At 48.5% G+C, this 24,433-nt stretch overlaps 7 non-coding genes and 2 pseudogenes across 7 annotated transcripts; 5 read left to right on the forward strand and 4 right to left on the reverse strand.

Moving 5' to 3' along the window:
* Positions 1-1,512: 1,512 nt before the first annotated feature.
* On the reverse strand, positions 1,513-1,654 carry LOC138226973 (U4 spliceosomal RNA). Its single transcript, XR_011184788.1, has one exon. It is a non-coding gene; the product is annotated as a U4 spliceosomal RNA (small nuclear RNA).
* Positions 1,655-2,960: 1,306 nt separating this feature from the next.
* LOC138226958 (5S ribosomal RNA) lies at positions 2,961-3,079 on the forward strand (annotated as a pseudogene).
* A 636-nt stretch (positions 3,080-3,715) lies between these two features.
* On the reverse strand, positions 3,716-3,881 carry LOC138226969 (U1 spliceosomal RNA). The gene has a single exon (XR_011184784.1). It is a non-coding gene; the product is annotated as a U1 spliceosomal RNA (small nuclear RNA).
* A 6,941-nt stretch (positions 3,882-10,822) lies between these two features.
* LOC138226959 (5S ribosomal RNA) lies at positions 10,823-10,941 on the forward strand (annotated as a pseudogene).
* A 636-nt stretch (positions 10,942-11,577) lies between these two features.
* LOC138226961 (U1 spliceosomal RNA) lies at positions 11,578-11,741 on the reverse strand. Its single transcript, XR_011184779.1, has one exon. It is a non-coding gene; the product is annotated as a U1 spliceosomal RNA (small nuclear RNA).
* Positions 11,742-14,361: 2,620 nt separating this feature from the next.
* On the reverse strand, positions 14,362-14,433 carry trnah-gug (transfer RNA histidin (anticodon GUG)). The gene has a single exon. It is a non-coding gene; the product is annotated as a tRNA-His (tRNA).
* Positions 14,434-14,634: 201 nt separating this feature from the next.
* On the forward strand, positions 14,635-14,706 carry trnae-uuc (transfer RNA glutamic acid (anticodon UUC)). Its single transcript has one exon. It is a non-coding gene; the product is annotated as a tRNA-Glu (tRNA).
* Positions 14,707-15,157: 451 nt separating this feature from the next.
* Positions 15,158-15,230, forward strand: trnav-cac (transfer RNA valine (anticodon CAC)). Its single transcript has one exon. It is a non-coding gene; the product is annotated as a tRNA-Val (tRNA).
* Positions 15,231-22,030: 6,800 nt separating this feature from the next.
* trnas-gcu (transfer RNA serine (anticodon GCU)) lies at positions 22,031-22,112 on the forward strand. The gene has a single exon. It is a non-coding gene; the product is annotated as a tRNA-Ser (tRNA).
* Positions 22,113-24,433: the final 2,321 nt, after the last annotated feature.

Here is a 24,433-nt window from a genome sequence, read left to right on the forward strand (position 1 = left end):
TGAGTCCATATAGAAACAACTACCTTTCATTTTCAGTATAAGAAAAAAAAAACATTATCTTCCAAAGCATCATAAAATTGTCCCTTCTTCCAGACTCTACTTCTCTCTTGTAGTAGTATAGCAGACCTTTCCAGGTGAGCAGATCACAGAGTCCGAAATGAGCTTCCTCCATCAAGCAAAGTACCTGAACATGACTCTGTCATCATAAAAGCGCCCCTGTAATAAAGAAATTAAATCCGAAATCAAGAGGGCAGTTGCCTACTGAAATACAAGAAGTCATCAATTTTAACCTAGCAACACATTAAAGGCTGCATCTATACAAGTACGATTCTAGAAATGCTCACCAGATTACGTTTTAAGAAGGAACTGCGCCTCAGGTTCCGCCGAGATCTTAACTCGGATGGCAGGATTCAGAGTCCGGAGTGCGGACTGATGGCGCACGGAGGGTCCATATACTGTGGATCCCTCAGTGATCTTCCGCGTATTCAAACCGCCAGCGTGTGACTCCCCTGTCCCCGTAACCTCATTGCTCTGCTCTCTCCTCTGTGCAGCTGAGCCCGACTCACGGTAAAATGGAAAAAAATATGCCCTCGATGTGAGATTTATTCTGGAGCGAGCCAGTGTTGCGCATAGCTGCCTTCAAAGCAGTTAACCCAGGTTCGATTCCCGGCCAACGCAGTTGCGAATGTTTTCAAATGCTGTCATGAGCCTTGGATTGTGACTAGCAAAGCGAAGCCTTTTGAAAGAGCTAAAGCACTGCAAAACGGAATTGAAGGAGAATCTTACAGGGGATTCTGAGCAGTGTCTGCATACATGCAGTCAGATAAAGGTGCTGAAAGCTTGAGCTACTCTCAATGTCATGCTGCCCTTCCCCGGAGTAAATCTGTTACATTGAAAGAATGCTTCTGGCAGGTTCAAAAAGGGACCCTTGTTAATTGGAGAAATCAATGATTTCGAATGAATTCTGTATGCGTTAAAAGACAGCTATACACAGAAAACATGCAGGACACTGCTCATGATGTCTCAGTGCGTTTTTCAAAGCCATCTGACAAAGCCCGCCCACTGTAAAACTGCAGCACATCGTGTAAAGACGTTCATCTTTGTAACTACTGCACGCACAGGAAGCAGAATAAATTCCTCTTTTCAAACTGTCAAAGGTTTGCTTTGCGAACGCTGCAGGACATCGCACAATCTCTTTTGAATGGGGACAAACGATTTCTTATGGGGCGCAGTAAGTACAGACGTTTAAAATGCTCCACTCATGTCGACGATGCAGCATGAAGAAGCGCAACCTAACGTTTGACAGACAAAAGTCAGGCGCCGCTATGAGCAATATGAAATCATACTGACAGCACACGGCGTTTCGCGCTGACACAAAAGTAATCTCGACAGACGCTGTTCTCTGCATAAAGCTGAAAGAGCTAAAGAGCGTTTCTGTTGACACGTAACAAGCTCGTTTCTTTCTACCATGATATCACCGTGACCAAATCTGTCTTTAAACACCTTGCTCAGTCTCTGACGAGACTGTCAAAAATTGCTTTCGCCGAATGTATTGCAAACCGGCGGAAGCGGGGTATTGGGAAAAGTTTTCAACTAGCAATAATCGCGCCTCGGCTAAACCTCACAGGCTACGATACTGCCACTGCGCAAAGCTGACGGTTGCCAGGCAACCGCGGGGATCCTATGGAAATCGTTATCGATCGTCTCATGGCATGTCGTTGCTATAACGCTTCATATTTGTCGTCTTCTTCTTCTTCTAGCTTGAGGTTTTGAAGAATTTCATGACAGACAAGGGCTCCGTTGGGAACAAAGGGCGTTGTGAGAAAACCGTTGCTTATTTTCAGCAGCAGAGATACAACCCTTTAAATACAAGATGACAGAACAATGACGAAGGGCATGCCGGGAGGAACTCATGCACTACAGAGGAAAGGGGGCGGGCACGTACAGTTCACATTCAAGCCACAAGTACTCTTCTTGGATGTTGCACAAACAAATCCTAACGTCTTGAAAGCATTGCAGCATGTTTGTGTCCCACTTCCCGTGGCTGCGGGACGACTGACACGAACGGACAAACACAATCTGTGGCGTTTAGCGTGACATAGTCTTGCAGGCATCGTGCTGTCTCACTGCAATATTATACCGCTGGAGGAAACAGTCCATCTGGCCATGAAACTCATTTGAACGTCTAGCTACAGCAACTAACAATATCATGATTTATTCAGGATGTGTGGAATCAGCACGTCCCGGAGACAGCTTCCGAAATCGGGAGCATTCTCTGGTGGTAGGGGCGTTCAAGATGGCGCTCAGGTGGGAGGTAAAGTTTAGTGGTTGGGGAGGTTTTTTGGGGTTTTCATGACCTGAATGTTAATTTTTGCTTTTTTTGACTACAGAAAAATAAGGACTTAACACTAGTTGTTTAAACTTCAGTTATAATTGAAAGAAAAAACGATTTTTTTTTAGGTTTAAAAAGTCCGATATGAGTAACACTGGGAAAAGAAAAGAGAGTGCTGGGTCTTCGAAGGAGAACTCTAAGATACCTCAATCGTATATGTATAGCACTACAAAAAAATCGATGGCAACTAAAGGGAAAAGTGAAGCAGCTGCAGGGGCAGCAACAGGGCGGAGGCGCCGCGCGCCCGGCCGACGTGTTGGACCGGTGCGCTTTACGTGCTGAAATAAACACGCGAAAGCCCCGAAATGTTTCCAGAGTGCTGTGCACTGGAGGTTTTTGTCTGGTGAAGACTTGCCTGGTGCTCCTCCGTGCAGATTGTTTGTCCTCCTCCAGTGCGGGACGAGCCAACACAAGGGAGCGCATTCGCCAACATCCAGGCACGCAATGCGATTTGGAAAGCAGCTCCTTTCCAAAGAGTTGCACACGAACGATCCTTCAGTCCCGCTCGGGGGGCACGGAACCCCCGCCACACATAGCTTCAAGTAGCGAGTCAGGCGCCAGGGCTTTTGCTTACGGCCACACCACCCTGAACACGCCTGATCTCGTCTGATCTTGGAAGCTAAGCAGCGTAAGGCCTGGTTAGTACTTGGATGGGAGACTGCCTGGGAATACCAGGTGCTGTAAGCTTTTGCTCTCCCGGCCAGCAGGGGTCGCCGTTGGTGCCGTAGGCTTTGGGAGGAAAACCTGCAGGATGGAAAGGTGATCTATAGCCTCATCTCTAGAGATGTTTTGTTGCTGTGGCATGTGTGTGACCCATATTCAAAAAAAAAAACCCGTCTGTAAAACGAATATCGAAGCTGCCTATAAATCTGCAAATGAAGATGAGTCGATAAACCACTCGTTTTTCGTATAACTAGACATTTATTCATTTGTTACCGATTTCATTCATTGAGCACGGATACAATAGAGGTACAGCCATTCACTGTTTGACATGTCTGCACTGGTACAGAACCGAGCAATCAGAAAACGGGTGAAACTGTCTTTAGACTCAGCATACAGTACCGAGGCCCCCCATGACCAAATAAAGGCTAACCTCGATAATCAGCCTAAAGAACGCAGACTACAGCAAAACAACCGACTTTGAAAAGGGAATGAACGTCCGGAAGGAGTAGTGGAACTAGCTTGAGATGCTTCTCCGGACCCCTAACTAAAAGCCAGCGAGAACCAGCAGCGGCGTCCACTCCTGTCGAACCGGGATCCTTCCGCAGCCACGCAGCTCGTGGTGTCCTAACCCTCCTGTATCTGATTTTGGACCAAGCACATCAGGGGAGAGCGCGAACGCAGTCCCCCACTACCAGAAATTATGCAGTCGAGATTCCCACATTTGGGGAATTCGCAGGGGTCAGCACAGCCGGAGTGCAATGGCCGAGCCTCGCCCTGGGTGAACCGATTTTTTTAAGAACTTTATTTTCTTTTCACAAAAAAATACAGGAAATCACAAATCAGAAAGCTTTACATTAATATACATACTTAAAACAGTATATATGATCACATCTCATTACATTTTGACACGGTAACAGTTACATAGCAACAATTTTCTTTTTTTCTGGTGCAAATCACATTCTTTATTTAAACATGATAATGTTTTTCACAGTTTCTTGAGATGTTGACCTATGCTCTCTATTTCCCACAGATTTTCTGCTTCCTCCCTCCCTTCTCTCCACAGATCTCTGAGGTAATAGTTCTCTCGGGTGATGAACAGGGCCAGGCTACCTGCTGCCTTGACTGGGACCTCGATGCCTTTGAACAGCCCCATGTTCCTCACTCTCCACAGGGCGTCTTTCCCACTGTTCACCACGGCCCAGATCCTGTCAAACACGTCAGGAGGAAGCTTGACAGGAGAGATGCCGTATCTAACGAAAGCAGCGGTCAGGGTAAATTGGGGCGAGAGAGCCTGCAACCAATCTTCAAACTGGGCCCAGAAGGCCTTAGCAAAAAAGCAGGACCACAGGAGATGGGTCACAGTCTCCTCCTCGCCGCAGCCCACCCTAACGCAGCGAGGGCTGGGGGTGAGGCCCCTACGGTACAAGAAAGTTCGTACCGGTAAGCACTGGTGGACGACACTCCAGGCTAAATCTCTGTGAATGTTGCACAGAAATTTAGAGGATGTGTGTTTCCACACCTTCCTTGTTTGGGCTGATGTTAAAATGCCCACAGGGGTCTGCCTATTGTTCTGGGGTGCTACGAAATCTTCCAGTTTTTGGACGCTGACATCTCGGAGGGGAATATGGCCAATTGGGTGAGATCTTAGAAAACTTTTAACTGTCCCATAAATTGCAGGGCATGTGTCAGAGAGTGGGACGTCCAGCTTGGGTCTGACACCCCACACTCTGAACACCTCCCTACCTACCCAGAGCCTGGAAAAATAAGTCCAGGTACGCGCTGCAGGTGCTGTTGCAAAGCCTCTCAGCACAGAGGCCAGGAAAATGCACAGCAGCTTCGTAGCAATATCTGGGACAGACTTCCCCCCTGAGGGTAGCGGCCTGTACATTATTTCCCTTCTGAGTCTTTCCTGCTTCCCACCCCATAGAAATTGAAACATCAATCTCCTCAGCACCGCCGCAACACGGTGTGGGATTGGGAAGGTAGAAGCCAGAAAATTCAAGACAGGCAAGAGCTCGGCTTTGATGACCAGCACCTTCCCTGTCATGGTGAGGTCTCGGTCCTTCCATTGCATCAGTTTTTTGTTTAAGATTGGCAATTTGTTCTGCCAATTTACTGTTCCCATCTCTTCTCCAAAATACACCCCCAGGACCTTAATTCTCTTCTCTTGCAGCCTGAGATCATGTCCTTCTTTTGGCTCCCTCCAGTTCTGATAAAAAATCTCACTCTTAGATGTGTTAATTTTTGCGGAGGAAGCCAAAGAGAACCGATCACAGCACTGCAGAGCTCTGCTAATTGAGGCATTGTCAGAGAGGAGCAGGGTGACGTCATCCATGTATAGAGACGTCTTTACCTCTCCTCCCCCACTTCCAGGCACTGGTATCCCATTAATGGCCTGATCCTGGCGCAAGGCACAGGCTAAGGGCTCCATAGCCAAAACGAATAACAAGGGGGATAATGGGCAGCCCTGCCTCACCCCTGAACAGACTTCAAAGGTGCGTGATCTATTGCCATTAACCATGACTCTGCTGTTGCTACCTGTGTACAGCAGGTTAATCCACTTTCTCATGATGGGGCCAAACTTCATGTGCTCAAGTACCGATGTTAAGTACTGCCGGTTTAGGCGGTCAAAGGCCTTTTCTAGGTCTACACCTAAAATGCACAGAGGGAGGGAGCGATCCTCAGAGTACAGACAGACATCCCTCAACAAGGCCAGGTTGTCGCTCATCAGGCGTCCTGCTATCCCACAAGTCTGTTCTTTCCCTACCAGTGAGGCCACTACATTTTGTAGGCGCAGGAAAAGGGCTTTGGATAGGATCTTAGTGTCCACGCCTAACAGGCTGAGGGGTCTCCAGTTCTTTATGTCATTTTTTGCTCCTATCTTAAACAAGAGAGAGATAGTGCCTTCTCTTAAGGAGTCAGGCAGCAATTCTGTCTTGTAGCTTTCCTCGAATAGGAGCAGTAGCGGATCCTGAAGCAGATCCCAAAAGGTGCAATAAAATTCTTTAGGGAGCCCGTCAGCACCCGGAGTTTTCCCCTTCTGTAAGCTCTCCATAGCCTGTCTCAGCTCTTCTACTGTCAAATCCCTCTCAAGTACTTCCCTATCTTCTTCACTCAAAATGTTTTCTAGCTTTGAGGTAAAAAAATGAATATCTTCATCCTTTACCTCTGTAGAGCTGTACAGTCTTGAGTAGAAGGCCTCGGTGCAGGAGAGGATAGCACTCGGCTCTGTTCTCTCTCGTCCCTCCTCATCAACTACACTTTCCATGACAGTCTTGGAGCCTACCACTTTCCTGAAAAAGAAGCGAGTACACTTCTCATTTTCTTCCAAGAACTGCACTCTGCTTCTTAACAGCACTCCTCGACTACTTTCTTCGGCTATGCTCCGGATGTCCTTTTTTAAAAGGGCGATATCCTCGAGCACATCGAAGCCACTGTGCAGCATCGTGTAGAGACGCTGCAGCTGCCTCTGTTTCCTGGCTAGCACTCCTCTCCGTCTGGCAGCAGCCTTCCTTCCCTCAGCCATGAAAAAGGCCTTTGTCCTCACCTTCACCTCCTCCCACCACTCTCCTACTGACCCGTACAGACACTGCAAGGACAGCCACTGTGATAGTTTCTCCTTGTAGCGGGATACTACCCCCTCGTTCTCTAGCAGCTTTGTGTTGAGTTTCCAGAGGCCTGGGCCAAAGACAGTCCCGCCCTGGAGTTCCACTCTACACCCTAAAGCCTGATGATCTGAGAAGAAGACAGGCTGAAGAGTGACCCCAACAACTTTCACTCTCTCTGAGACAAAGCAATAGTCAATTCTGGAGCTGCTATTCCTCCCTGACCATGTATATCCTGCTGTTGTGGGATATATACATCTATATGTGTCTGAGAGTTTAAAGTCTTGAACTAAGTTTTGCAGGGCCAGTGAGCTGGAATCCAATTTTATCGGCGAGCTAGACTGCCTGTCTGTGTGCTCTAAGATACAATTAAAATCCCCTCCCACTATCACGTCTGTGCTGCATAACAATAGGGGGGAGAGTGCCTTGAGTAGCTCCACCCTTCCTCCTACGTCAGTAGGGCAATACACATTGATTAGCCGCAGGTTAACGGTCCCCCATTCCACATCCACACACAGCAACCTGCCATCTATGACCCTCTGAATACTTTTCAATTTGAATGCCCATCCTTTGAAAAGAATGGCCACGCCAGAGGCTCTGTTGTTATTGTCCCCTGACCAAACAGAAGGCCCTTTATCCCACCTATCTTCAAAACTTTTATACCTCTCTTGATAGGCTAAAGCACACTCCTGCAACATCAACACATCTCCCTCTCTCTGCTGGAGGTAATCAAAGACAGACTGGCATTTAACTCTGTCATTGATACCTCTTGTGTTAAGAGAAATTATGTTAAGAGCCATATTACATAAGAAAGTGGAACCAGTCTTTACAAAACACATTTCTCTTCGGTCTCACCTGTTACCTTTTTCTTTTTCTTTTTCTTCTTACCAATTTCCTGCCAGCCATCCTCTGAATGAGCCTTCATCAGGGTGGCAGCAGTAAAAGCGTTCACAGAGTCCATTTCAAGGAAGGGGGTAGAGGGAGGGGTGGAGAGGTTCCAGCTGTCCCCATCGCCATGCTCTCCTTCCTCCTCGCTCGGGGAGAAAACAGAGTCATTTTTTCTTTTCCTCAAGTCCAGCTCCTGGGAGCACTGAGGGGAAAGGGGTGCAGCCGATGCACCAGTCTCCTCTTCCCCCTCACCCACCAGCTGCTGCAGATCCTCCGTGATGGACTGGATGGAGGAGAGGAGGGCATCTGTAGCACTTGCAGAGTCTGAGAAAAGCAGCTCCGCTGAATCCTGGGTATCCTCGCTGGACCCGCTCCACCGGGGGGCCCCACACTGGCCCTCGTTCTGAGGAGCAGGAGTGGGGGAGGGGTCCTCGCTGTTCTCGGGGGTTTTCAAACCCTCGTGCTTGTCTGGTGCAGTCTGCGGTTGTGGGGGCGTAGTGGATTTCTCTTCCACCAGCCCCAGAGCCACAGCAGGACTGATCCTGGCTGGAGGCTGAGAGTCTTTGTCCAACAAGGGTTCTTTGTTTGACTTGTTGTTTGCTTTGGATTTTCGGGCCGGTTTGGCTGAAACAAGCACTGCCTCATCCTTTCTCATTTTGAGTTTATTGGCGTAGGCGTGAGGGCAGTTCTTAAAAACGTGTCCTTCCGAGCCACATAAATTGCACTTTGGCAGCATTGAACAGTCAGAGGCTAAATGTCCCTGTTTGCCACAGGTCTTGCAGCATTTCACAGTGCAGGACGATGCCAGGTGTCCCACAGCACCACAGCGCCGACACACCTTTGGTTGTCCCACATAGAACACATAGCCATTGCAGGCGCCCAGCCGGATTGTAGAGGGCAGGTGCCTTAAGCCTCCATTTACGCTGTCCGGTAGCAAGCGAACCTCGAATTTCCTTGCTCCTGTTTTTATACCATCAACATCTCTAACCTCAGTTCCATGGTGGACGGTGCAGTACTGGTTAAGCCAGGTGTGAATGTCCTCCGTCTTTGCCAGTTCCGAGAACATAACAACATGCACCGTTTTCCTCTCTCTCTGTGTCAGAGGCTGCAAGTTGATCTTCTCAAGTGCAGGAACTTTGCCTCTTTTTGCCTCAAACACATCCACGCATTGTTCAAACAGAGGATAGGTAGCAAATACAACCTCAAATGCTTTCTGACCTGGGAGAGCGAAGATGAAATCCAAGTGCCGAGGTTCAAAGCCAAGTTCCTTCTGTAACACTTTTCTGCTGAACTGCATACGATCCATGAAGAGGTCATCCAAGAGCTCAAAACGTACAGCATTCTTACGGGATCCAAAGGTTGCCATTTCAAAAACCGCAAATCGAACACTGCTTCCAACAAAAGAAAAACAATCCAACTACTCCACCTACAGGCTGATCAAGGTATCTCCCCTGCCAGGTAAGTATGAGTTAAACAGGCCCCTGCAAGCGGCCCGCACCCACAGCACAAATCGCGCAGCCTAGGCCACCTCCTCGCCCCGCACGCCACCGCCTCCTGCTGGGCCCACTCTTTCACACACTCACACGCCACACTAACACTCAAAAGTGTGGGCAAAACGAGAAAACGAGCGCGCCGTTTCCTACACATCTGCAGTCGCCGTTGCGCATTCGCAGCATGTCCCGGGATGCAATTCGGCCTCATTTGCATAACTCCAGACCGGCAGATCGCCACGCAAGCTCGCGACGTGCGCCTGGCACACACCGAACAAACCTTTTCAGCAATTTCCCAAAAAACGGGCCTGCTCGCCTGCCCGCAAGGCTCCGTCTCTTACCTGCTCTCCAGAGCCTGCTGCCTTCTGTGCTTTTCTCTCGGCACCGCTGCAGTGCACACAACTCCTGCAGCGGGAGGGGGGGAGAAAGTTCCCGCGCTCCGCCGCAGGGAAGGCTCGCTCCGTGCGCACACGTCCTTTCGATGCCAGTCCAACAAGTGCTCCGCATTAGCTGCGTCGGGGCTCCGGCGTGTCGCACCTCACCTCACCTCGCACTGCCCCCTCCTTGAATGTCTGCCGCTGGGCATGCCCCGCTCTCCTCCGCCTTATCTTATCGCGTGTGAGCACCGACAATGGCCACAATGCCGGGGAATGGCACCTGTAAAGTGTTAATTGGTGCACAGGAACAGCCCGTCTCGTCTCGGGGGGGCAGGCTTCAGAGACAATACAGCAAACACAGCGGGGCGGGGGAAGAAGACGACACCACACATGCGGGTACATTCAGCTCCGGCGGGAACGAGACATTTGTCGGTCTTTTCAAGTGCCGAGAGCCGAGCAATCCTTCACTTGTATCGTTTCTCCCCGGTGACTAGATCTGGCCCTGCGACTCTCGACTGGGCTCACCCCCGGGGCAGCCCAGCAGGTGTGAGCCTGGCCGGCACCCGGGTGGGAGATTCCACCCCGGAAAAGCTCCGGTTGCTGCTGCTCCTGCAAGAGGTGTGACTGGGACCAGTAGGGAGCGCTCACCCTGCGGGCTGTGTGGCTCTCTTACGCCCCAGCCTCCTGATGGCGACACTCTGCTGCACAAACAGGCGCCGTCCTTCGGGGGAGGCGTCAAACCGAGGTCCCGACCCTCCTTGGCCATTAGGAAACCCCAGGGCGTCTCTCAAAAAGAGACGCCAGGGTTGTCCCTCTGGTGTTAGTGCTCCCCTTTACCCATCAGTCGGGGTCTCCTCCTAATCCCCGTCTCACCTGTAACAATCAATGACGAGGCCCCCCTGTCCGTGAGATTTAGTACTCGCGCAAGAGACCGGGGGCAGAGCGCGAACGCGGTCCCCCGCCCCCCACAAAGTGCGCGCTCCGGGTTCCCTCTCGGGGCCCTGCAACACAGCGGAAGGGCAGCGAGAAGGAGCCTCTTGCTCTGACGCCGCAAGGCCACAAGAGGGCGGAGGCGCCGCGCGCCCGGCCGACGTGTTGGACCGGTGCGCTTTACGTGCTGAAATAAACACGCAAAAGCCCCGAAATGTTTCCAGAGTGCTGTGCACTGGAGGTTTTTGTCTGGTGAAGACTTGCCTGGTGCTCCTCCGTGCAGATTGTTTGTCCTCCTCCAGTGCGGGACGAGCCAACACAAGGGAGCGCATTCACCAACATCCAGGCACGCAATGCGATTTGGAAAGCAGCTCCTTTCCAAAGAGTTGCACACGAACGATCCTTCAGTCCCGCTCGGGGGGCACGGAACCCCCGCCACACACAGCTTCAAGTAGCGAGTCAGGCGGTGGGGCTTTCGCTTACGGCCACACCACCCTGAATACGGCTGATCTCGTCTGATCTTGGAAGCTAAGCAGCATCGGGCCTGGTTAGTACTTGGATGGGAGACTGCCTGGGAATACCAGGTGCTGTAAACTTTTGCTCTCCCGGCCAGCAGGGGTCGCCGTTGGTGCCGTAGGCTTTGGGAGGAAAACCTGCAGGATGGAAAGGTGATCTATAGCCTCATCTCTAGAGATGTTTTGTTGCTGTGGCATGTGTGTGACCCATATTCAAAAAAAAAAACCCGTCTGTAAAACGAATATCGAAGCTGCCTCTAAATCTGCAAATTAAGATGAGTCGATAAACCACTCGTTTTTCGTATAACTAGACATATATTCATTTGCTACCGATTTCATTCATTGAGCACGGATACAATAGAGGTACAGCCATTCACTGTTTGACATGTCTGCACTGGTACAGAACCGAGCAATCAGAAAACGGGTGAAACTGTCTTTAGACTCAGCATACAGTACCGAGGCCCCCCATGACCAAATAAAGGCTAACCTCGATAATCAGCCTAAAGAACGCAGACTACAGCAAAACGACTGACTTTGAAAAGGGAATGAACGTCCGGAAGGAGTAGTGGAACTAGCTTGAGATGCTTCTCCGGACCCCTAACTAAAAGCCAGCGAGAACCAGCAGCGGCGTCCACTCCTGTCGAACCGGGATCCTTCCGCAGCCACGCAGCTCGTGGTGTCCTAACCTTCCTGTATCTGATTTTGGACCAAGCACATCAGGGGAGAGCGCGAACGCAGTCCCCCACTACCAGAAATTATGCAGTCGAGATTCCCACATTTGGGGAATTCGCAGGGGTCAGCACAGCCGGAGTGCAATGGCCGAGCCTCGCCCTGGGTGAACCTCCTTCTTGATCAAGGTATCTCCCCTGCCAGGTAAGTATGAGTTAAACAGGCCCCTGCAAGCGGCCCGCACCCACAGCACAAATCGCGCAGCCTAGGCCACCTCCTCGCCCCGCACGCCACCGCCTCCTGCTGGGCCCACTCTTTCACACACTCACACGCCACACTAACACTCAAAAGTGTGGGCAAAACGAGAAAACGAGCGCGCCGTTTCCTACACATCTGCAGTCGCCGTTGCGCATTCGCAGCATGTCCCGGGATGCAATTCGGCCTCATTTGCATAACTCCAGACCGGCAGATCGCCACGCAAGCTCGCGACGTGCGCCTGCCACACACCGAACAAACCTTTTCAGCAATTTCCAAAAAAACGGGCCTGCTCGCCTGCCCACAAGGCTCCGTCTCTTACCTGCTCTCCAGAGCCTGCTGCCTTCTGTGCTTTTCTCTCGGCACCGCTGCAGTGCACACAACTCCTGCAGCGGGAGGGGGGGAGAAATTTCCCGCACTCCGCCGCAGGGAAGGCTCGCTCCGTGCGCACACGTCCTTTCGATGCCAGTCCAACAAGTGCTCCGCATTAGCTGCGTCGGGGCTCCGGCGTGTCGCACCTCACCTCACCTCGCACTGCCCCCTCCTTGAATGTCTGCCGCTGGGCATGCCCCGCTCTCCTCCGCCTTATCTTATCGCGTGTGAGCACCGACAATGGCCACAATGCCGGGGAATGGCACCTGTAAAGTGTTAATTGGGGCACAGGAACAGCCCGTCTCGTCTCGGGGGGGCCGGCTTCAGAGACAATACAGCAAACACAGCGGGGCGGGGAAAGAAGACGACACCACACATGCGGGTACATTCAGCTCCGGCGGGAACGAGACATTTGTCGGTCTTTTCAAGTACCGAGAGCCGAGCAATCCTTCACTTGTATCGTTTCTCCCCGGTGACTAGATCTGGTCCTGCGACTCTCGACTGGGCTCACCCCCGGGGCAGCCCAGCAGGTGTGAGCCTGGCCAGCACCCGGATGGGAGATTCCACCCCGGAAAAGCTCCGGTTGCTGCTGCTCCTGCAAGAGGTGTGACTGGGACCAGTAGGGAGCGCTCACCCTGCGGGCTGTGTGGCTCTCTTACGCCCCAGCCTCCTGATGGCGACACTCTGCTGCACAAAAAGGCGCCGTCCTTCGGGGGAGGCGTCAAACCGAGGTCCCGACCCTCCTTGGCCATTAGGAAACCCCAGGGCGTCTCTCAAAAAGAGACGCCGGGGGTGTCCCTCTGGTGTTAGTGCTCCCCTTTACCCATCAGTCGGGGTCTCCTCCTAATCCCCGTCTCACCTGTAACAATCAATGACGAGGCCCCCCTGTCCGTGAGATTTAGTACTCGCGCAAGAGACCGGGGGCAGAGCGCGAATGCGGTCCCCCGCCCCCCACAAAGTGCGCGCTCCGGACTAATGACTGAACGAGCCTGGTGAATACTCATCACGTGGCACAATGAGAGCGTGCAGTCAGCTGTCCAAGGCAGCAACCTCATTGCTCGTTCAAAAGAACACGTACTGAAAACTCATCACCACTATGTCGTAAATGAGCACCGCGATCGCTTGTTGTCATGCGTCCTTACTTGGGAAATGCAGAAGCAAAAACTGCCCTCTCTCAGCCACCGAAACGTGTGCGGCTCGCCTTGCACTCTCTGCGCCTCGCATATTTATGGAGCTGTCTGCTCTTCTTTCTGTTGAAGTACGCAAGTTACGGGGCGTACTGCACACTATGATGTGCTCAATGACAGCTTTCAAGATTTGAAAACTATGAGCTTCATTGCTCAAGTCGAACGAATGTGGTTGTTACGCAATTGATGATCAAACGCACATATTCTAACGATGCGTGAGAGTATGTTCTAAAGGTCCCTGGCTCGATCCCGGGTTTCGGCATTTTGTTTCATCGCGCCCTTTGTTTCTCTCTCCAGCGCCCTCTGCCTAAAGTGACGCGTCCCTTTCTCAGCCCGAAACGCAAGCGAGACACCAGCAACAGTCCCTACAGGTTTCCGTAGTGTAGCGGCTATCACGTTCGCCTAACACGCGAAAGGTCCCTGGTTCGAGACTGGGTGCAAACAGCTTCTTCTTGCACGCTCCTGCACTTCACAGAGGTCTTGAACCACCAGTCATTTGTTCCCAATGTATTTCCGGTGCCTTCATGCACTCTTGTACCAAACACATGTTTTTTCTGTACCTGGAGCCGATCATTTGCAATTGGGCTGTGCCGACAGACCAAGACGAGCTCTGTCGGCTCAAAAGCAGCGCAACACCTGCGAGAACAACAGAAAGATTAGCATCCAGCGGGGGCTTCTTAGTGAGCCCAAGATCTAATCAAGAATCGACTCCAGAAACAGGGCTTGGCGCATTGTTCCATACTCCGACCACTCTTGGTGTAAACAGGTCCCTCCTGGTCTCTGCATGAAATGCACTTTCCTGCGTTTGCTTTGGTGTAACTGGCTTCCCATGCATGGGCGAATGTGAAGAAGATCCTTAGTAAGTCATTGAAGAAACCCGAGAAGAGGTCGGAGTGGTCTCTGTCGTTCATCAACGATCCAGTCAGGCAGTACTCCTCTGTAAAGCGCCGTTCGTTCACATCAATTGGCTTTTTTTTGCCTTCATTCGTGCAAGTAGTAAAAGCAGACGCCCCTATTCTGCCGTGACCCGGATTCAAACCGGGGTTGTTGCGGCCACAACGCAAAGTACTGACCACTATACGATCACGGCGAGTTACCGATACACACGTGGCAGGGCGGAAAAGGCTGTGCTCTCTTCGTGTGACATAATTCGGGAAAGTCCTGACGTTGCATTTCAACTGAGCCCCAGTATACATCGACCCTTCGACACTCTGAGTGACAACTCTCTTGCGTGTTTTCTCATATTTATGTAGTTTGCTTGCATGATGCCCGGAACAGCAGGGTTGTGCACTCCCATATGGTCTAGCGGTTAGGATTCCTGGTTTTCACCCAGGCGGCCCGGGTTCGACTCCCGGTATGGGAACGTGTCACTTTTGCCTCCTGCTTTCCAAAAGATCAGCACTGTGTACGAAGGAGCCGCATTAAAACTACTCAACGTGCAAAACGTGCGAAAAGAGGGGGCGCTTGTTTCCAGCCGAAACTTCTCGCGTGTGAGACGAGCTGACCATCGCTGCAGGAGGTGGGAGGGTCACTCTGGTAGACAGGGCTGACCTTCGGCAATAGGATTTATACTCTCCAAGATGATATTTGCACTTTCTGGAGAGGCGATTTTCTCCACTTCAGTAGCCCGATTTCGTCGATTGCGTGGAGAGGGCTGTAGAATGTGGCGCCGTCTTTCCTGCTCCATCCATGACAGGCGTGCTGGTCTCTGGAGAGAGAGCACGGTCCATCAGCGCACCCCAATAAAGGCACTGGAAGCAGCTGAATCGCATTGGCGAAGCTCAGCGCTGGGCCGCTGGGCACATCTGACCACAGTTTCCGTAGTGTAGTGGTTATCACGTTCGCCTCACACGCGAAAGATCCCCGGATCGAAACCGGGCGGAAACAGACCAGACTTCTTCTGTCGTCACGCACAAAAGGGGATTGGGGATTCGCCTAGTGCTGTGATCGAACAGACCCACTCACCTCTTAGTGTGGCGGGATCTGCACAGTGCATGTCGCAGCGCATCCTGCTTTCACTTCAATGCGCGTCCTGATGTACCCCGGTCTCCCGCGTGACAGGTGGGGACAGGTGACAGGTCCTGTACTAACGAGGAAGACATCGCTCTCCGACCCCCGGCATTGTATCCCGACCCACCGTGCTGGAAGCCGACTCGTGCTGTGATTCCTTTACGGAGCAGAAATGACAACCGAGGAGCCAAGAGATCATTTCAGCATTTCGCGTCTGAACGGAAAACACAAACGACCAACTCGGAATGACTTGCCTTTGACGCTTATATACCTCTTAGTGTGGCAGGATCTGCACAGTGCATGTCGCAGCGCTCCCTGCTTTCACTTCAATGTGCTTCCTGATGTCGAGTCGTGTGCCGTGCGGAGGCTCTGAAAGCGAGAGCAATGAAAAGGTGCACGACACTGTGAAATAAACATAAATAAACGCATATATAACGTCGAAAACACATCTAACACTAGGAGTATACAGCACTCTGCACAGTGTACGAAGTAAATTATTTTCGCAGTAATTAATTATATTTACTATATTTATTATACACGTGTAAATTAATTACTGCGAAAATAATTTACTTCGTACACTGTGCAGAATCCCGTATACTCCTAGTGTTAGATGTGTTTTCGACGTTATATATGCATTTATTAATGTCGTCGATTTTACGGTTGCAATTCGACGTTGATTATACGTCGAGGCGACGTATATATACGTATAGCCGTATTTTCGCCGTGAATATACGTATATTCGACGAATCAATGCCCACAGCTTGGCATACAAGGGTTTTGCGGAGGGGTCTTGCCACCTGCCTGAAAAAAAAACAGTAAAATGTTTGAGTGCCTATAGAGTTTCTATTTTTATTTTCTTGAGAAAAGTTGATACCATTTCCTGGAAACCCCGTCCCCCATCAGTGCGCGGTGCCCGGGGAAAAATCTGTAGGGGGGCGTCTGAAATTCTGAGCGGGGGTGATATTTCGGTTGAAACGGAGCTGTACGGTGCAGCTACCCAAATGAAATCTCGCAGCTATGCCATTAATTAGTGCTTTATGATAGAAGATATCGACTAGCAATCTGGTATTTGCGATGAAGTTCAGTTTCACATTTTTCGTCACTCTCACTGGAGAGTATTGCCTGGAGCGAAAAGTACCATAAGCGTTCATTTTTGCAGCTACATGGACGTTCTGAATCGTTAAGAAAAAATGTTGTAAAACCAACAGAAAGCACAGACTGCTATAACTAGTCCTAGTTATATAACGATTTTAAGTATAATGATAAACTACTGCAAGGAATCGGTCCACCTGAGCAAACAGGATCGTAATGTTGACACTCAATAACGACACTGATATGTGCAGTTCCTGGACGGATAGCCCTCCTGCCCATCAAACAGACTGAGTGACTGTTCGTGTCATTTAGTGTTGTCTGACCATTGACAAAGTACAACTATTTTTTTAGGGCGCAAATTAAGTTAGGTAAATCTTTTTGCCCAAAACTGAAGGGGCAACATTCCCCCCTCCCCCCGTGATGCCAGGCCTGTCCCCATCCTATTCCATAATGTCATTATATATAATACCATACAACAGTGACCGATCCTTACTAACTACATGCGTTAAAATTGCACATCAGCTCATAGCAGGGGGCACATAGCCGCGATGTATTATCAATGTTATATTTCAACCATAATATCGACAACATTAATAAACGCATACGTTGAGAAAATATCGAACCCAGCATATTTTCCGGTTATATACCACAATGCATTGCTAGTATTCGTTGGTCACAATTTTGGACACGTTTTTCAAACGTAGAAGTATATCCGCAAATATCTCAGCAATCCTCTTTTGACGAGTAAGTATGAACAATAATAATACTATCTGAATACATACAGATCTTTCTTAATATTATTTTGATTAAAATAGTACGTGAATAAGCAAAAAATGGCACATAAAATAGTGTGAATGGGGAAGATGACACAAAATCGTTTTGCCGTTTCTCTATTCTTATTCTATGTTGTACTTTCAAACTTTGGGTACTCTTTAATTAGGACAGACTTTATTGCTCAACTGCTATGATGCAAGCCAAATTTTATACATTTATTTCAGTTTTGAGCTTAGTAAACCGTTCACTTTTTAGATTATACTAAAGAAGATATTCATCATCATTTATTTGGGAAGTAATATTATATAATTTTCTCCTAGCTGCGGTGCTGAAGTCCCACCCTACATCAACAGAAAAAGAAATAAAGGAGCATGCAATGTGTTACTTGAAGAATGCATATGAAAGACAGGGGGCCAGGAGATCTGGACACTGAAAATAATAGGTTTTTGGTTCTAACTGTTAGGACAATTAGACAGGGTTTGCAAATAGTGGACAAAAATCATCTTAACTTCCATTGTAATATTTTTTTTTCTTGGAAATATAGAAGTTGTACATTTTAAAATGTATATTTGAATCAAAATGTGGTTTTGAGTTAGTGTGTTAATGTAATTAGTTTTGTGTTTGTCATTACTATACTGTATATTGCCATGTTACCAGAATTTGTAGCTGAAGTTTAAGACTAGTTGTGTTTTTTATGATTATTGCCCATATGTTGATTGTTGATTGATTGTATACAATGTATAATTTGAAATACATATGTTTCAGGTGTGAATGTGTATTTTCAGAATACATTTCTAAATCTAATCATTGGCTTGGTTTACTTGTTTCTACACCTATAAAATCTATCTTTGATGTATAATAGACCTCTACCCATATACGTATAATAGACCTCTAACCATATACGTATAATAGACCTCTAAAGTTATCCGTATAATAGACCTCTAACCATATACGTATAACAGACCTCTAACCATATACGTATAATAGACCTCTAAAGTTATGCGTATAATAGACCTCTAACCATATATGTATAACAGACCTCTAACCATATACGTATAATAGACCTCTAAAGTTATACGTATAATAGACCTCTAACCATATACGTATAACAGACCTCTAACCATATACGTATAATAGACCTCTAAAGTTATACGTATAATAGACCTCTAACCATATACGTATAATAGACCTCTAAAGTTATACGTATAATAGACCTCTAACCATATACGTATAATAGTCCTCTAAAGTTATCCGTATAATAGACCTCTAAAGTTATCCGGAACTCCAACCATATATGTATAATAGTCCTCTAAATTTATCCGTATAATAGAACTCCAACCATTTATGTATAATGAACGTCTAAACATAGACGTATAATTGACGTATAACTTTAGACGTATATTAGAATTTCATTCTAGACGAATTGTAGACCACATTTAGACGTATAAGGTATGCGTTTAATAGACGTTTATTATACGTCTTTTGCCCACTGGGTGGGCTCCAGATGCACATGGAAGCAATCAAGTGTTTCATCCGAGCTGTTTCAAAGACTGCCCAAGAGCTTTCCTTTCACAGAGGCGCAACGATTAATGATGGGGGTGCACCCTTCAATGCGCCTTACGACTCTAGGGAGTGATTGAGACGAATCGTAGCGTGTGCTCATTTCTCTCTATTCCCCGTGTTGCAGTGGTAGGATGACGTAAATTACTGCTTCGACACGTAACGCCATTATAATCACGTGCAGGAGCTGAGGGTTTTAGTTTTGTTTCGTTTTCCATGGCGTTCGTAAGCGCGCAAATCAAAGGCAAGTCCTGCGTCTAACACGAACGTAAATGCTTTTGAAAGTGCAGTGTGGTGCAGCTTGTAAAATCCTTGTCCACATTTGTGGTTTGTTGATGTTTGTTCTGTCTGCCAAAGTTGCATTTTGACATCCGGACGGGGGGACTTTATCATTTGAACGTGAACCCAGCCTTAAACCCTCTGAGGTGTGTCTGTCTGCCGGCACGTATCTTGTGAAAGGTATTTTTTTTTTAACGGAGAGCAACTTTAAAAAGGTATCCGCAGCCACCTCGCAGTCCGTGTTTGATTATAGGAGGAATACGGCGGTGGCGGGCTCGCTTTTGTCGTGGTCGAGTGGTTAAGGCGATGGGCTCGAAATGCGTTGGGGACTCCCCGCGCAGGTTCGAAACCTGCCGACTCCGGCGTCTGCCGCATGTCGCCTTGTGCCTGCGCGGCAGAGGCGAAGTGCCGCTTCTCCTTTCCTGGTACTATAACAACGCGAAATCGCTTGGACCTGCTGCCATGGACATCAATTCTTCAGATAACCACACACTTTTCCTTCGCACCTCTGGTGCTCTGCTTATGCCTTTGAAAACCTAATGAATAAAGCTGAAAGAACCGACACGATATGTAGGTGCTGGTAAAGCACGCAGTAAAGAACTGTTAACAGCAAGGGTTTCAGTGGGTTAACTGAGGAGAAGGTGTGATCGCTAATTGTTGACTTTTTATTTGGTGTTAGAAACACTCTTACTGTGCATGACGTGCAACAAATGTAGCCACAGAAATTGCATCACGCTTTCATGTATGCTATTGCAAACACCAACGTTCCCTAGATAGAAAACCGAAATAGCCGTGGGTTTGCTTGCTGGTCTGAAGGATCTCTCTTCGAATCTCTATCATTTGTCAATGGAAGTAAAAGGCGCTGCAATCTGATACGTTCAGAATCAAACCCGCAGCTGTTGTTCGACTTTATTTCTTGACTAATTACAACTGAGTGTCGCATGAGCAGTTACATAAACTTGTCTGGTATATTTGAACACAAATGCCGTTCTTCAATTAAAACTAACAGTACATTGTCAGGGACATTCAGTTCTATACAAACAAGAGACAGACGAGAATATTTCTACCGTTCATGTGGACTACGTGTTGACTTACTGATCGGAATAATTGAAAGGTTCGGGCTCATAACCGATGCAGTGCGTGCTAATTAGAACAGCAACGCTGAGCTCTCAGCACCGTACTGAGCCCAGGTGTTTTTCTAAAGCTGTCAGGTGCAGTTCATTTACATGAAGGAAATCTCTTACTGGGTACGATTACAATGCAGTAAGTAGCACAGACTACGTAGGGAGTTGCCCGATGCGTTTAAAAACGACCCGAGCCAGGCAGGCGTCAAACCTGCAATCTTCTGATCCGTAGTCAGACGTGTTATCCATTGCGCCACTGGCCCTGGTGTGACACTGCAGGACTGTAACCCAGTGAGATCAGCACTGCAACTAGTAAAATATTACCCCCGGTCCATTTTTTTCCAAAAGTGAGAAACACCTGTTTTCTACATTTTGTCTGTTTTAAAACCATATCTCTTTAAACCAAACCAAGACTTTGTCTTTTGCACTGATATTCTGATTCATTTCGATTTCAAAGAAAAAAAAAACATTATCTTCCAAAGCATCATAAAATTGTCGATTCTTCCAGACTCTACTTCTCTCTTGTAGTAGTACAGCAGACCTTTCCAGGTGAGCAGATCACAGAGTCCGAAATGAGCTTCCTCCATCAAGCAAAGTACCTGAACATGACTCTGTCATCATAAAAGCGCCCCTGTAATAAAGAAATTAAATCCGAAATCAAGAGGGCAGTTGCCTACTGAAGTTCAAGAAGTCATCAATTTTAACCTAGCAACACATTAAAGGCTGCATCTATACAAGTACGATTCTAGAAATGCTCACCAGATTACGTTTTAAGAAGGAACTGCGCCTCAGGTTCCGCCAAGATCTTAACTCGGATGGCAGGATTCAGAGTCTGGAGTGTGGACTGATGGCGCACGGAGGGTCCATATACTGTGGATCCCTCAGTTTTCTTCCGCGTGTTTAAACCGCCAGCGTGTGACTCCCCTGTCCCCGTGACCTCATTGCTCTGCTCTCGCCTCTGTGCAGCTGAGCCCGACTCATGGTAAAGTGGAAAAAAATATGCCCTCAACGTGGGATTTACTCTGGATCGAGGATAGATGTCACCTTTTTATCGTTGAACAGGATGTATGTGATGTGGCGACTAGGTTCAATTTTGTATCCTTTTAAAAGATTAAGGACTGGGGTGAGCGTGATTTACCACCCTTTCAGCTAAGAACCCGACATGAGCACCGTTTAGGCTGCATAGACTCGGTCGTCTAACATTGCTGACTTCTTTTTTTTTGCCAGCCGCTAGCGCTGATTAGCAATGTTTGTATTTCATGTTTTGCAAGTTGCATCCATTTTAAGAAAAACAAGTCGTGTTAAAGACAGGAAATGAATACTTGCATTTAATTAAGTCTAGCTGTAGGCGGTTGTCTGTAAGGACCAGTTCTGTTCGAGAAGACAGAACAAAGAAGGCACCACTGGGATTCGGACTCAGGATCTCCTGTTTAAGAGACAAGCGCTTTAGCCAACTAAGCCACGGCGCCCCGGGAGGGGTGTCCTTTTGCAGCCATTTGGACACACCACTCAGACACATCTGCATTCGGTGTGTGCTCCGCCTGCTCGCTGAGCAAGTTGCCACCTTTACATACAATAGCAACATCGACACCAAGAGAAAGGATGACAAATGGCTTTTATCTGGAACTTTTCATGTCCAAGGAGCTCAATGTGCTTTCTGTGTACAACAGGGCCACTGAACTCCACACTGGCCACTGAAGCACAGCAGTGGCTTGCTGGCTTGACATCTCCCAAGGAAAATGTTGAAATCGCATGTGGAACAGGAAAAGGACCCTCGAGTACGAGGGAAAAAAAAGAAAAAGATCATTTGGAGCGCGCCAACCCATGTCTGGACAGCCCAGTTTCATCGACGAGGTGGCCGAGTGGTTAAGGCGATGGACTGCTAATCCATTGTGCTCTGCACGCATGGGTTCAAATCCCATCCTCGTCGCTCTCTACGTTTGACGTTGGCCCTCCTTTTGTTTGCTCCAGTACTAGAGCCTTACATTTTCTAGCGGTGGCTGAACATGGTATAGTAGGCTAACGTTGGTATCGACCAGTGGCAGTAACAGTATTTACGTGCCGCTGCTGCCAAGTGGCTCTGGGTTGAGACCGCGTTTTCACTTACTTGCAGCACAAACGGAGAAAGCGATTTTTGACAGTCTCTCGTGAGACTGCGCTAGGTGTTTAGGGATATACTGAGGGATCCACAGTATGTGGACCCTCCGTGCGCCATCAGTCCGCACTCCGGACTGAGAAGAAGACAGGCTGAAGAGTGACCCCAACAACTTTCACTCTCTCTGAGACAAAGCAATAGTCAATTCTGGAGCTGCTATTCCTCCCTGACCATGTATATCCTGCTGTTGTGGGATATATACATCTATATGTGTCTGAGAGTTTAAAGTCTTGAACTAAGTTTTGCAGGGCCAGTGAGCTGGAATCCAATTTTATCGGAGAGCTAGACTGCCTGTCTGTGTGCTCTAAGATACAATTAAAATCCCCTCCCACTATCACTTCTGTGCTACATAACAATAGGGGGGAGAGTGCCTTGAGTAGCTCCACCCTTCCTCCCACGTGAGTAGGACAATACACATTGATTAGCCGCAGGTTAACGGTCCCCCATTCCACATCCACACACAGCAACCTGCCATCTATGACCCTCTGAATACTTTTCAATTTGAAAGCCCATCCTTTGAAAAGAATGGCCACGCCAGAGGCTCTGTTGTTATTGTCCCCTGACCAAACAGAAGGCCCTTTATCCCACCTATCTTCAAAGCTTTTATACCTTTCTTGATAGGCTATAGCACACTTCTGCAACATCAACACATCTCTCTCTCTCTGCTGGAGGTAATCAAAGACAGACTGGCATTTAACTCTGTCATTGATACCTCTGGTGTTAAGAGAAATTATGTTTAGAGCCATATTACATAAGAAAGTGGAACCAGTCTTTACAAAACACATTTCTCTTCGGTCTCACCTGTTACCTTCTTCTTTTTCTTTTTCTTCTTACCAATTTCCTGCCAGCCATCCTCTGAATGAGCCTTCATCAGGGTGGCAGCAGTAAAAGCATTCACGGAGTCCATTTCAAGGAAGGGGGTAGAGGGAGGGGTGGAGGGGTTCCAGCTGTCCCCATCGCCATGCTCTCCTTCCTCCTCGCTCGGGGAGAAAACAGAGTCATTTTTCCTTTTCCTCAAGTCCAGCTCCTGGGAGCACTGAGGGGAAAGGGGTGCAGCCGATGCACCAGTCTCCTCTTCCCCCTCACCCACCAGCTGCTGCAGATCCTCCGTGATGGACTGGATGGAGGAGAGGAGGGCATCTGTAGCACTTGCAGAGTCTGAGAAAAGCAGCTCCGCTGAATCCTGGGTATCCTCGCTGGACCCGCTCCACCGGGGGGCCCCACACTGGCCCTCGTTCTGAGGAGCAGGAATGGGGGAGGGGTCCTCGCTGTTCTCGGGGGTTTTCAAACCCTCGTGCTTGTCTGGTGCAGTCTGCGGTTGTGGGGGCGTAGTGGATTTCTCTTCCACCGGGCCCAGAGCCACAGCAGGACTGATCCTGGCTGGAGGCTGAGACTCTTTGTCCAACAAGGGTTCTTTGTTTGACTTGTTGTTTGCTTTGGCTTTTCGGGCCGGTTTGGCTGAAACAAGCACTGCCTCATCCTTTCTCATTTTGAGTTAATTGGCGTAGGCGTGAGGGCAGTTCTTAAAAACGTGTCCTTCCGAGCCACATAAATTGCACTTTGGCAGCATTGAACAGTCAGAGGCTAAATGTCCCTGTTTGCCACAGGTCTTGCAGCATTTCACAGTGCAGGACGATGCCAGGTGTCCCACAGCACCACAGCACCGACACACCTTTGGTTGTCCCACATACAGTGCCTTGCGAAAGTATTCGGCCCCCTTGAACTTTTCAACCTTTTGCCACATTTCAGGCTTCAAACATAAAGATATAAATTTTTTATTTTATGTGAAGAATCACCAACAAGTGGGACACAATTGTGAAGTGGAACGAAATCTATTGGATTTTTGAAACTTTTTTAACTAATAAAAAAATGAAAAGTGGGGCGTGCAAAATTATTCGGCCCCTTTACTTTCAGTGCAGCAAACTCACTCCAGAAGTTCAGCGAGGATCTCTGAATGATCCAATGTTGTCCTAAATGACTGATGGTGATAAATAGAATCCACCTGTGTGTAATCAAGTCTCTGTATAAATGCACCTGCTCTGTGATAGTCTCAAGGTTCTGTTGAAAGCGCAGAGAGCATCATGAAGACCAAGGAA

The sequence above is a fragment of the Lepisosteus oculatus genome, unplaced genomic scaffold (genome assembly GCF_040954835.1).
Source record: "Lepisosteus oculatus isolate fLepOcu1 unplaced genomic scaffold, fLepOcu1.hap2 HAP2_SCAFFOLD_198, whole genome shotgun sequence".
NCBI classification, from domain to species: Eukaryota; Metazoa; Chordata; class Actinopteri; order Semionotiformes; family Lepisosteidae; genus Lepisosteus; species Lepisosteus oculatus.